We start from the raw sequence: 13,921 nt of genomic DNA on the forward strand, positions 1-13,921 counted from the left end.
TTATGTTCATTGTCCGTAGCTTATGCCTGCCCATACCATAACCCCACCACCACCATGGGGCACACTGTTCACAATGTTGACATCAGCAAACCGGTTGGCCACATGCCGCCATACATGTGGTCTGGTTGTGAGGCCGGTTGGACGTAATGTCAAATTCTCTAAAATGACGTTGAAGGTGGCTTATGGTAGAGAAATTAACATGCAACAGCTTTGGTGGACAAAGAGAGTCCACTGGGTCTCCGGCTGCATTAGGAGTTCTGGTGAATTCACACACTGAGAAAAGTGCCAAGAAGAAGAGATAAAAATATTTGCTTGTTTTCTCATTGTGTACCGAGACTGGGAATCGGAGCCAATCAACAGCTTATTAATAGTTTAACGCTGGATATCTGACCGCTGTGTTAAGCATAACAATATTTTGAGAAATATTTAATCAATATATTTACATAATTTGCACCTAGATTACCTAGTCCTGTTTGCATTTGCAGAGACTTATTCCGCCAATTCCCTCCTTGGGTACACCCAAACAGGTTATCAAATGTGTGATAACACAAAATATACACTGAGTTGTATTAGCTAGCATGATTAGTCTCTAACCTCTGTAAATTGCCTCTTCTTGCCACCATTGTTGGAGATAGCACCGGGTCCTAAGCGGGACAACTCCAGTGGTAGAACAGTGTGGTAATGCTGCTGGTATAAAGTGTTGCTGAGCCTCTTATCAGGCTGACCGGCCTCTCATTCTCTCTGCAGGACAATGAGCAGCTGAAGTGAGTCTTAATTGGTTCTGCACCAGTCTGTCGCTGAGGTGTGCATGTGAGATACAGTACCTGTTGGGGCTATAGCTAGTCTAGCACTATTTGCCAGACTCATGGCGCTCCAGTGGCTGTGGGAGAGACTAATAATATATTGTGGTACTAAGGTATGCTATACCTCAAAGTCCCTGGGGGTTACAGTATTCCCCCCTGGTGTTAGTGGGATTAAAATGGCTTTATTTTTGTGAAGTGGAAGAAAAATTGTAACATTTATTTTAAAAAAGATATATGAACAAATTAAAATAATATCTTGATTAGATAAGTATTCAAACCCCTGAGTCCATACATGTTAGTATCACCTTTTGGCATTGATTACAGTCTTTCTGGGTAAGTCTCCAAGAGCTTTCCACACCTGGATTATGCAACATTTGCACATTTTATTATTTTTCTAAATTCAAGCTGTCAAATTGGATGTTTGATCATTGCTAGAAAAAAAAGTGCAGGTCTTATCATCAGTTTTTTTCAAGCAGATTTAAGTCAAAACTAACTCGGCCAGTCAGGAACATCCACTGTCTTAGTAAGCAACTCCAGTGTAGATTTGGCCTTGTGTTTTAGGTTATTGTCCTGTTGGAAGGTGAATTCATCTCCCAGTGTCTGGCCACCACCACTATGCTTGAAAATATGGAGTGGTACTCCGTAATAGGTTGGATTGTAACAATCGTTATAAGGAGTGTTCCAAGGCGCAGCGTGCTTTGGGTTCATAATTTATTTAAATGTTTATTTTACTAGGCAAGTCAGTTAAGAACAAATTATTATTTTCAATGACGGCCTAGGAACAGTGGGTTAACTGCCTGTTCAGGGACAGAACGACAGATTTGTACCTTGTCAGCTCAGGGATTTGAACTTGCAACCTTCCCAACTAGTCCAACACTCTAACCACTAGGCTACCCTGCCGCCCCAAATGTGAACCAGCAACAAAACAATAAAGAGTAACTAACAAACAAACGTACAGCCTTGTAGGGCTCAAAAGCAACAATATTTACATTTACATTTAAGTCATTTAGCAGACGCTCTTATCCAGAGCGACTTACAAATTGGTGCATTCACCTTATGACATCCAGTGGAACAGTAGTGCATCTAAATCTTTTAAGGGGGGGGGGGGGGGGTGAGAGGGATTACTTTATCCTATCCTAGGTATTCCTTAAAGAGGTGGGGTTTCAGGTGTCTCCGGAAGGTGGTGATTGACTCCGCTGTCCTGGCGTCGTGAGGGAGTTTGTTCCACCATTGGGGGGCCAGAGCAGCGAACAGTTTTGACTGGGCTGAGCGGGAACCGTACTTCCTACAAACAACAGGTGGGAAAGGCTGCCTAAATATGATCCCCAATCAGAGACAACGATAGACAGCTGTCTCTGATTGGGAACCATACCAGGCCAACATAGAAATACAAAAACTAGACTAGTTCTCATTTACAACTGCGACCTGGCCAATATGAAGCCAAGCAGTGCAATAAAAACAACAACAGTTACTCATGGGATAAACAAACGTACAGTCAATAACACAATAGAAAAGTCTATGTACAATGTGTGCAAATGTAGTAAGATAAGGCAATTGAGGAGAAATAATTACAATTTAGCATTAACACTGGAGTGATTGATGTGCAAGTAGAGATACTGGGGTGCAAAAAAGGAATAATATGGAGATGAAGTTGGATGTGCTATTTACAGATTGGCTGTGTTCAGGTACAGTGATCGGTAAGCTGCTTTGACAGCTGATGCTTAAAGTTAGTGAGGGAGATATAAGTATGTGTGAGGTATTGGGGAAAAAAAACAGGTATTTGTGGTTGAATCGGTGTTTGAAAGTCACTGCTCGACTGAGGGATCTTACAGATAATTGTGTGTGCAGGGTACAGAGATGAGGTAGTCATAAATAATGTTAAACACTATTATTGCACACAGTCGATTAACCTTATTATGTTACTTGTTAAGCCGATTTCTTTTTTTTTCCTCCTGACCTTTTTTAGGCTTTCCATAACAAAGGTGTTGAATACTTATTGACTCAAGACATTTCAGATTTTCATTTTTTTATTCATTTGTAAAAAATAAGTGAATTCCACTTTGATATTATGGGGTATTGTGTGTAGGCCAGTGATAAAATATTGATTTAATCCATTTTAAATTCAGGTTGTAACACAACAAAAAGTCAAAGGGTGGGAATACTTTCTGAAGGTACTGTATGAATCTTGTCTAGTAGGCACTCTCTCTGTTACTGTGTGTACCTTTTTGGCTTGGATTGGGTTGAGTGACCATATTATGTAGCCACTGTGAGCACTGAACTGGTTCTCAGCAAATATCTCACTTAGAATATTTCTTATATTTTCCCCGATTGCTGCTCCTATCTAGTTTGCATCTCTCCCTCCCTCCCGCTGCTACCTCCAATGGGGTAAAGCCAAGGAGTTAGGGCCTGAGGCTAAACGCCCTGTGCGACCCCCCCCCCTCTGTGTGTGGGTTCCACTTGTCAGGTGATGGTGGATATCAGAATCCATAATTTAGCACATGATTCCTCCCAGAGGAGGCTGTGGTTCAAGAGCTGGTGACCCAAGTCTCCCAGCAGCACATCCACTGTCATGACGCCTTGAATAATCACATTTTCATGAATATTAAAGCTGCCCAGATATGAAATGCAGTCAGATCATTTTATTCTACCCTTAAAATCTACAACAACAAGGCAGATGTATATCCATGCAGTCCAGACTCTCCCTGAAAACAAACCAATTTGCTCAATGAATTGTGTGAGTGGCTGGTGAACCATTACTTATGCACTGTAGGTTCACTGCATAATGTAAATTAACCAAAATCAATAGATCGAGGTTAATCTCATCTATGCTATATTTCAACCGTAAGAGCTAGTGGAGTGTGCTGGAGTCAAGGTGGTCTCACACCTCTGTGGTTGAAAGCCCCCAGCCCCAGTGCTTTTGAAGATAGCAGGATAGTCACCGCTGACATTTGGAGGTAGCGCTCTTCCAAGCGTAGGGGAATTGAATTTCAGATGGGCATCGCTCATAGCGCCATGGCCTGTGCTCAGTTTAGACATGTTGCAGCATGAATAACCAGTAAAGTGTAAAAGGAAATGGCTCAGACTCCCCAAACATCAGGTCCTGAAATCCTCCTTTAAGTGATTTTGACACAAAAATCCACTTTCCTCAGCGTTTCACCACTGTTAAAATCACATTCTCTTCACTCGGTTATATGAATTCAATTTACCGTTTCATTTCTATTGCTGTGTCAGTAATATGATTGTCATGTTCAATAAGATAATGCTGCTCATCCAAGGGATTCCTGGGGTACTGGAATAAAAGGCTGTGACAGAAGCTGTCCTCTTGGTCATTCTTTAACACTTTAAAAGCTTATTTGAATGATATGTTTTCTTACAAATGCTTGTTTACTATGAAGACTGGAGGAGCCACTTTGAACAGTTTACAAGCTGCCATGTCTGGAGGCCTTTATCGTGTGGCAAAGATATGCAAATGGTGTACACTGATATTGTTAAGTCAATATGAAGTCAAATTAATGAATGGGTTTTGTATTGCTATTTAGAACAACAGCGTAAACATCAATATATATAAGTATGTATGATTTTTGCCATTCCATGAACAGTGCTATTTTTGAAAAGCAAAAAAAGAGATTAGTACTAACAGTAATAACATACTCAATAAGTATTGCAGTAAGCAACCCCTTGTTTCCAGTTTTAAAATTCCCCGTGTCTTCAATTACTGTGAGTCATTAGATATTGATGGAATTTTTATTTTTTTATTTCACCTTTATTTAACCAGGTAGGCAAGTTGAGAACAAGTTATCATTTACAATTGCGACCTGGCCAAGATAAAGCAAAGCAGTTCGACACATACAACGACACAGTTACACATGGAGTAAAACAAACATACAGTCAATAATACAGTATAAACAAGTCCATATACGATGTGAGCAAATGAGGTGAGATAAGGGAGGTAAAGGCAAAAAAAGGCCATGGTGGCAAAGTAAATACAATATAGCAAGTAAAACACTGGAATGGTAGATTTGCAATGGAAGAATGTGCGAAGTAGAAATTAAAATAATGGGGTGCAAAGGAGCAAAATAAATAAATTAAATACAGTAGGGAAAGAGGTAGTTGTTTGGGCTAAATTATAGGTGGGCTATGTACAGGTGCAGTAATCTGTGAGCTGCTCTGACAGTTGGTGCTTAAAGCTAGTGAGGGAGATAAGTGTTTCCAGTTTCAGAGATTTTTGTAGTTCGTTCCAGTCATTGGCAGCAGAGAACTGGAAGGAGAGGTGGCCAAAGAAAGAATTGGTTTTGGGGGTGACTAGAGAGATATACCTGCTGGAGCGTGTGCTACAGGTGGGAGATGCTATGGTGACCAGCGTGCTGAGATAAGGGGGGACTTTACCTAGCAGGGTCTTGTAGATGACATGGAGCCAGTGGGTTTGGCGACGAGTATGAAGCGAGGGCCAGTCAACGAGAGCGTACAGGTCGCAATGGTGGGTAGTCTATGGGGCTTTGGTGACAAAACGGATTGCACTGTGATAGACTGCATCCAATTTGTTGAGTAGGGTATTGGAGGCTATTTTGTAAATGACATCGCCAAAGTCGAGGATTGGTAGGATGGTCAGTTTTACAAGGGTATGTTTGGCAGCATGAGTGAAGGAGGCTTTGTTGCGAAATAGGAAGCCAATTCTAGATTTAACTTTGGATTGGAGATGTTTGATATGGGTCTGGAAGGAGAGTTTACAGTCTAACCAGACACCTAAGTATTTGTAGTTGTCCACGTATTCTAAGTCAGAGCCGTCCAGAGTAGTGATGTTGGACAGGCGGGTAGGTGCAGGTAGCGATCGGTTGAAGAGCATGCATTTAGTTTTACTTGTATTTAAGAGCAATTGGAGGCCATGGAAGGAGAGTTGTATGGCATTGAAGCTTGCCTGGAGGGTTGTTAACACAGTGTCCAAAGAAGGGCCAGAAGTATACAGAATGGTGTCGTCTGCGTAGAGGTGGATCAGAGACTCACCAGCGGCAAGAGAGACCTCATTGATGTATACAGAGAAGAGAGTCGGTCCAATAATTGAACCCTGTGGCACCCCCATAGAGACTGCCAGAGGTCCGGACAGCAGACCCTCCGATTTGACACACTGAACTCTATCAGAGAAGTAGTTGGTGAACCAGGCGAGGCAATCATTTGAGAAAGCTGTCGAGTCTGCCGATGAGGATGTGGTGATTGACAGAGTCGAAAGCCTTGGCCAGATCAATGAATACGGCTGCACAGTAATGTTTCTTATCGATGGCGGTTAAGATATCGTTTAGGACCTTGAGCGTGGCTGAGGTGCACCCATGACCAGCTCTGAAACCAGATTGCATAGCAGAGAAGGTATGGTGAGATTCGAAATGGTCGGTAATCTGTTTGTTGACTTGACTTTCGAAGACTAAATAATAATAAAGTACATTCAGTAATGATACTCCATACTTAGTTGTTATTAAAGGTTTGCCATGACAGTGTAATTGTAAAAAAGTATTTCCAGACGAGGATGTCGCCTGCAGATAGTGAGCTACCCACTGGACAAAAAATAGTTGAATCAGCACAAAACATATCTATGTGATGTTGAATCAATGTGGAAAACTGATTGGATAAACATCATCAACTTAAGGGCATTTAGTCTTTTTCCCACCAAACTTTTGACCTAAAGCCAATACATTGTTTGTTTGTTTAATTCACGTTGAAGTTCAATTCCAAGATGACCTCCTAACATGACCCATCTCCATTCATTATTTTCAAAGAGGACCCTCCATAATAGTCTTGTTGGTTAGACCAATACGTAATCTCCCTTTTCCCAGGTCAAATCCAAAATGGGCCTCCTTGGTTGACCCATCTCTAGTCATCCTATTAGAAAGTATTGATGGTGAGACCCTAGCCATCTCCATTAGACCATCCTCAGGTGCACAATAACTCCGCAGGATGTCCCTGCTGATCTGTGTTCAATGGCCATTGAACTTATCACAGGCTCTTGAGGAAATCTGTATTGACCTGTGTTTCATGACGTACATTAGAGCCTACTGGCTTTATTCTACCATGGTGTCCTGTTCTGTCTGACCTTCCTGAAGGAGAGAAAAGGAACGAGAGTGAAGGTGAACTTCTGGAACTGACATATTTGAGCCAAAGTTCTCATTAATAGGACTTTGACAGCTCTTTAACAGTGTCAAAACAATGTTATACAATGAAGGAATAGGTGTGAAGGCAAGGGTTCATGGAAATATATTCATTGTAGGGCACCTGGAGCATAATAAACGTCATTAATGTCAATACAGGTCTCTAATTGTCTCTAATTTGCTCCATGAAGCCTTTGTCCAATTGCATGTACCTACACCAGCCATGTTATACCTAATTAAAGATCACAACCTTCTCTCACGGATAGTGACGTGTTATTGTCATTTATTTTTGAGAAATGGTTGTCACTTGTATTGTAGGGGAGATTAAGAACTCATTATAATTGATTTATAATAATAAAATAATTATACTCATACATGTTCCATAAATGATTATTTCACCATTTATCACAACTGCCAGCACTATAAAGGGGCCAAAAAAATGCTTCCTCTGCTACAGAAGAAGTTCAATAAGGCTTTTTGCCACTATGATTTGGTAACGCTGCATTCAGTTTGAAATCTGTTTTACCTCAGTTGTACATGGATCCAATACAGAGTAATTCAACAGCCAATCTCTTCTCTTTGAAGCAATTACATTTCAGTTAATGCTTTCAGTAAAATGACAGGGCAGGGATACACCACATATTTTTAAATCTCCTGAACCATCTCCTGGGAAAGTAATTTTTTGCTGCAAGAATTTGGGAGATAGTATCATGGAGATAGTGTCAACATGAAGCCAAATGATAACTCGTTAAAGTAGTCTACTGTACAACTGCTAAGTAGCTCAAGGACAATGTGCTACACTCACAGCCTGTTGTACTGGTGCTCTCATTCAAGAGAGACAAAGCATGCTGTAGAACCCGTCATAGGTGGAGAGGACATCATGAAGGGTGCTTCCATGTGGAATTTAGAATTCTGGAACCCCACAGCATTTTCGAGAATTGGCAATCTCATCCTCAAATATCAGTTTGTCAACCTGTGGATACAAGCTATAATGTGATGAAAATACTGTGTTTTAATATCTAATAATACATACATCATTATCTTTAAATATTACATTATTAGGTTAACTTTACATGACAAATATATTAAAAGCTCATTTCTTGATAAATTATTAAGGATATGTATTCAAGGTTGTGGCTTATGGAGAGTATATAGATCTATTGAAGCTTAATTCAACATGCCTGGTAATACTGCCATTAATGTTATCGTTACAGTATTAAACTCTCAAAACATAGCAAGGCCTACTTTTTTTCCATTTTAATTTCCATTATCTTTCCAGACGAGGATGTCGCCTGCAGATAGTGAACTTTAATTTCTGTCCAAGGCTTCAAAAAACCTTTATCATCATGCAACTTTAAATATGCAAAAAGGAGTCCTCATCAGTTGTTATCTCGCTAAACCAATATTATTGTCATTGTCAGTGAAAAGCACTGGACATGGTGCTCTCTTGGTGCTAAAATGGATTGATAAAAAGCTTCAGCATGGCACGTATAGAGGCTTAGATATTGCCAGAAGCTTTAAGAAGAAAACAAAGGCCTGGCTTAACCTTTTCAAAATACAGCTTGTTAGTTATTATTCTGTGTTATTGGTTATCTTCTGGCACAGAAACCTTTCCAGACTACATGATTCCTTTATATAGGACTTATATGACTCCTAGAGCAAATGTCCTTCTTTCCACTCATCTCCAGTGAGAACTCTGACTGAAGTCTCACTGCCGAACCAGCATCAACCATGGCCGAGAGCAAAGTCTTGGTGCCATATCCAACTCTAGCTTTTCAAAATGGAAGATATCCACTATAACAGGCCTAAAGGACACTCCTCCTGAGTACAGAGTCAGCGGTAGAGGCAAATACTGTAGGCGTAGGGGACATAGATAGACCTCTAGTGTGTAGGGGGTCAACTGTTACAGCCTCAGGGCAGTTCATGATGTTTGTGAATAAAATTGAACTATAGATGCTGACATTGAATGTATACTGTTGTACTTATGATTGTTATTGGCTATTCATATGGGTTTTAAAGGTGTAATGCTTCTTAACATTCTGCCAACCATTATCTATGACTACTGTCGGTTGAATAAAAATTTAAAAAAGTTTTAAAAATGTTACTTTTGCCTTTAGACATTCTTCTACCCTGATCTGGATGGATATTAAGTGTTGATGAAGAAATAACAGGTTCATGGGTGCTCAGTGCTCAAACTGACTAACCATATACAATTATTTGTATTATTATTTGACCATGCTGGTCATTTATGAACATTTGAACATCTTGGCCATGTTCTGTTATAATCTCCACCCGGCACAGCCAGAAGAGGACTGGCCACCCCTCATAGCCTGGTTCCTCTCTAGGTTTCTTCCTAGGTTTTGGCCTTTCTAGGGAGTTTTTCCTAGCCACCGTGCTTCTACACCTGCATTGCTTGCTCTTTGGGGTTTTAGGCTGGGTTTCTGTACAGCACTTTGAGATATCAGATGATGTACGAAGGGCTATATAAATACATTTATATAGGGTGCAACAGGTCTGCACCTCAGGAGTAAATGTCAGTTGGCTTTTCATTCAGAGTTGGCCGATCATTCAGAGTATTTCTACCGCTCCTGCTGTCTCTAGAGAGTTGAAAACAGCAGGTCTGGGACAGAGGTAGCACGTCTGGTGAACAGGTTAGGGTTCCATAGCAGCAGCCAGAACAGTTGAAACTGGAGCAGCAGCACGACCAGGTGGACTGGGGACAGCAAGGAGACATTCAGGCCAGGTAGTCCTGAGGCATGGTCCTAGGGCTCAGGTCCTCTGAGAGAGAAAGAAAGAAAAATAGATAATTAGAGAGAGCATAATTAAATTCACACAGGACACCAGATAAGACAGGAGAAAGACTCCAGATATAACAGACTGATCCTAGCCCCCCGAAACATAAACCATTGCAGCATCAATACTGGAGGCTGAGAGAGGAGGGGTCGGGAGACACTGTGGCCAACCTGGGGGGGGGGAACACATGGATAGGCAGACCATTCCATAAAATGGAGCTCTATAGGAGAAAGCTCTGCCTCCAGCTGTTTGCTTAGAAATTCTAGGGACAATAAGGAGGCCTGCGTCTTGTGACCGTAGCGTATGTGTAGGTATATACGGCAGGACCAAATAAGAAAGATGATTAGGAGCAAGCCCATTTAATGCTTTGCAGGTTAGCAGTAAAACTTTGCTCCGCTCTGCTTTGCTCACCACACTGTAGCACCATACACAATACAGTATTAATATCCCACAGCAAACACTCCTACTCATCTTGAGGAGTTAGACCACTTGTTAGGGGTCAAACATGACTTAAAGCGCCGGTTTCTCCCACAGCCTTTTATTACAATAAAGGACTGGTTGCTCCTGCTGCTTTGAGCCTTGTGGACCAGGAGCACAAACCACCACGTCAGGTTAATTTAAAGTAAAAGAGACAATTGTTCTGCTCCTAGCCTCCTACTGTACCATGTACAGTATGGTGGTGGTGTGACCTCAGTTGGAGGGTTAATTCCCTGCGCTCCTCTACAGACAGGAGCCACTCACTGTTTAAAATCTATTACAGGGCCAGAGGAAATGCCTCTTGATAATCTTAAAGCCTTTGGGGTGTAGGGGTTGGGGGGCATTCTGAGGCGAGGTATGAGCTCCAAAGTGCTGGAGTGACCCTGGACGCTCTCCGATTAGCATAATTGCATTTCAAGCTGGTCAAGACCGTATCTAAGAGAGGAGCAATCAAACCATCAAATGAGACATGGTGTGTCACTGACTACCTCAAGATTTCATTACAGAGTAGGTAAAACCGACAAGGGGCAATACCAGGCTAAAAACGATTGGAATATGTATGAACACATTAGAGAGTTGTTTCTTCAATGATTGGTTTTTATTCCCCTCTGCTCATTGTAACATTCAGAGTTTAGCAATGACTCATCTCTTTGTTATTGTTCTCAAGGTATTCTCACTTTAAGATTGGCTGTGGCACATTGGTGTAAGGTAATACTATTGTAGTTATACAATATTGTATTGTAATACAACCCTCAGGGGACGAAGGAACAGTGAAGATAGACACAACATCGGTCAGCAATAACATACTAATAAGCAGCAGAAAGGAACTGTCCTTGAGGGTTAGAGACATCATCCTGATATATGGCTGACTGATGCTCCTATTATCTCAGGATATACCATTCTGTCAGAATGATTAAATCACTTCATGCATAAAATCTCACTGCGTATGATTTAATGTATTTGTCAGCGAGACAACACATCCTGAACAGACCATAAATTGTGGATAAAAACAATTCTGAATGGAAGGTGGAGGCCTCTTTTTCTCTGTCTCCGTCTCTCGCTCTCTCTCTCTCTCTGTCTGTCACTCTCTCTGTCTCGTCTCTCTCTCTGTCTTGCTGTCTCTTTCTCTCTGTCTTTGTCTCTCTCTCTCCAGTGACAGCAGAGCAGAAGGTGTTTTTCTAAAGATTATTTCCTGAGTCAGTTGGTTGTGTGCCTAAATAAGGGCATTTCTCACCAAGAGGACCCGAGTATCCTAGCAGCCTAAATAAGGGCATTTCTCACTAAGAGGACCAGAGTATGGTAGCAGCTACAGCATGCATGGTGTGTTGGCAAGGTAACGAAATATAAGATTATGAAGAGGCCAGCCTTTTCAGCTTTTTGTAAACATGGTAAAGGCAAGTAATAACTCAACAGTTCAAAGGTGCTTAAAGTCGTCAGTCTGTAGTACAAACACTATGTTGGATATTCATGCTTCTTAGCTAATATAATGAAATATGGTAGAATCAACTGAAATGTATTTATTATTAAAAAGAAGCATTGGGACAAATTGCTATGCCATTGGTGTGCATACAGATACTTGTGTTTGCACAGATTTACAGGAATTTATGATCTTGGGACTGGAAATCTTACAGTATTCCATTTCAGACTATTTGAAGATGGTTCTCTGTTGAGTAATTATGCATATTTTATCATCACAGCACTGTGTGTGTTGACTCAGTGTGAGGGCCGAAGACACCTGCAATGAGACTTTCTTCTATGAGCCAGTCTCATGCCAGACATAGCTGTTCCCATCGCAAAGTCAACAACAACCATTTAGCTACATTTGCTAAATTTGCTAGTAGAAGAGTTCATCAATCGGTTTTATGTAAATCTGGCTCCAAAATGCATGAATAAAACCTCAATTGTAGTGAACTTCCTTTTCTCTGTTGCAGTCTATTGACGTCAAATTACGAGTTCAAACAAATATGTAATGTAGGGACTGAACATGGATCTGGGGTTTCAGAAGAAAGACTATAATAATAATAAAACATAGCCTACGCTCTTAGAAAAAAGGGTTATTTGACTGTCCCCATAGGAGAACTCTCTAGGGAAAGGGTTCTAAATGGAACCTAATAGGGTTCTACCTGGAACCAAAAAGGGTTCTTCAACAGGTTCTCCTATAAGAACAGATGAAGAATCCTTTTAGGTTAAAGATATCTATATCTATATTTTTTTTCTATGAGTGTACTCACAAGCAGTGGAAGATCTCTCTTGGCAGTAAACACTTTCATCATGTCAGCACAACAGCATTGTAACGTTAAAGGTTAATTAAAGGTACTCTCCGCAATTTGACATTTGCCAACAACAATGACATAATTCAAATCTGTCAAAACACAATTTGTTGATGTTGATGTTGTCTGTATGTAGGAAGTGGCTCCTTTGTGTATGATGATGTCATCTTGTTGAGTGTACCTTTAAGATTTACTGGTATGTTGGAAATTAAACAAAAACGAACACAAATGTATACAACATTTCAGGTTGTTGTTGTTATTAATGCATGTCACAGGATATACCTAAACACCATGATTACAACTTCCTCTCGAATTGCACTTAGTATGTACATAATGGTGCCATAGCAGATGGCTGCCATTTTATGGGTTCCTAACCAACTGCTATTTTTTGTGGGTTTTTTCGCATTGTTTGTAACTTATTTTGTACATAATTTTGCTGCTACCGTCTCTTATGACCAAAAAGAGCTTCTGCAACAGCGATTACTCACCTCGAACTGGACAAAGATTTTTTCTTTAATGAGTCCAACGTGAAGGATATACTGCTTCTCCAAGACCAGGCCCAAATTACCGTCATTAGTGTGAAGAAAAGAGGGAAATACAGGAGGCGGAGATCGGGGTGCTTTGTGAGACTTCGTCGGCGAGTGGGTAACCCGCCTCTACCATCCATTCTATTGGCCAACATGCAATCACTGGATAAAAAACTGAATGATCACAATTCGAGACTATCCTACCAACGGGACATTAAAACTGTAATATCTTATGTTTCCAGAGTCGTGGCTGAACGACAACACGGACAATATACAGTTGGCTGGGTTTTCCGTGAATTGGCAGGACAGAACAGCTACATCTGGTAAGACGAGGGGTGGGGGTGTGTGTCTATTTGTCAATAACAGCTGGTTCGCGATGTCTAATATTAAGGAAGTCTTGAGGTATTGCTCGCCTGAGGTAGAGTACCTCATGATAAGCTGTGTACACACTATCTACCAAGATAGTTTTCATCTATACTTCTCATAGCTGTCTATTTACCACCACAAACCGATGCTGGCACTAAGACCGCACTCAAAGAGCTGTATTAGGCCATAAGAAAACAAGAAAATGCTCATCCAGAAGCGGTGCCCTTAGTGGCCGTGGACTTTAATGCAGGCAAACTTAAATCAGTTTTATCTAACTTCCACCAGCATGTCACATGTACAACCAAAGGAAAAAATCTCACCTTTATTCCACACACAGAAACGCATACAAAGCTCTCCCTCGCCCTCCATTTGGCAAATCTGACCATAATTCTATCCTCCTGATTCCTGCTTACAAGCAAAAATGAAAGCAGGAATTACAAGTGACTCGCTCAATACGGAGGTGGTCAGATGACGAGGATGCTACGCTACAGGACTGTTTTGCTAGCACAGACTGGAATATGTTCCGGGATTCATCCAATGACATTGAGGAG

This window comes from Oncorhynchus nerka, linkage group LG9a (assembly GCF_034236695.1).
Source record: "Oncorhynchus nerka isolate Pitt River linkage group LG9a, Oner_Uvic_2.0, whole genome shotgun sequence".
NCBI classification, from domain to species: Eukaryota; Metazoa; Chordata; class Actinopteri; order Salmoniformes; family Salmonidae; genus Oncorhynchus; species Oncorhynchus nerka.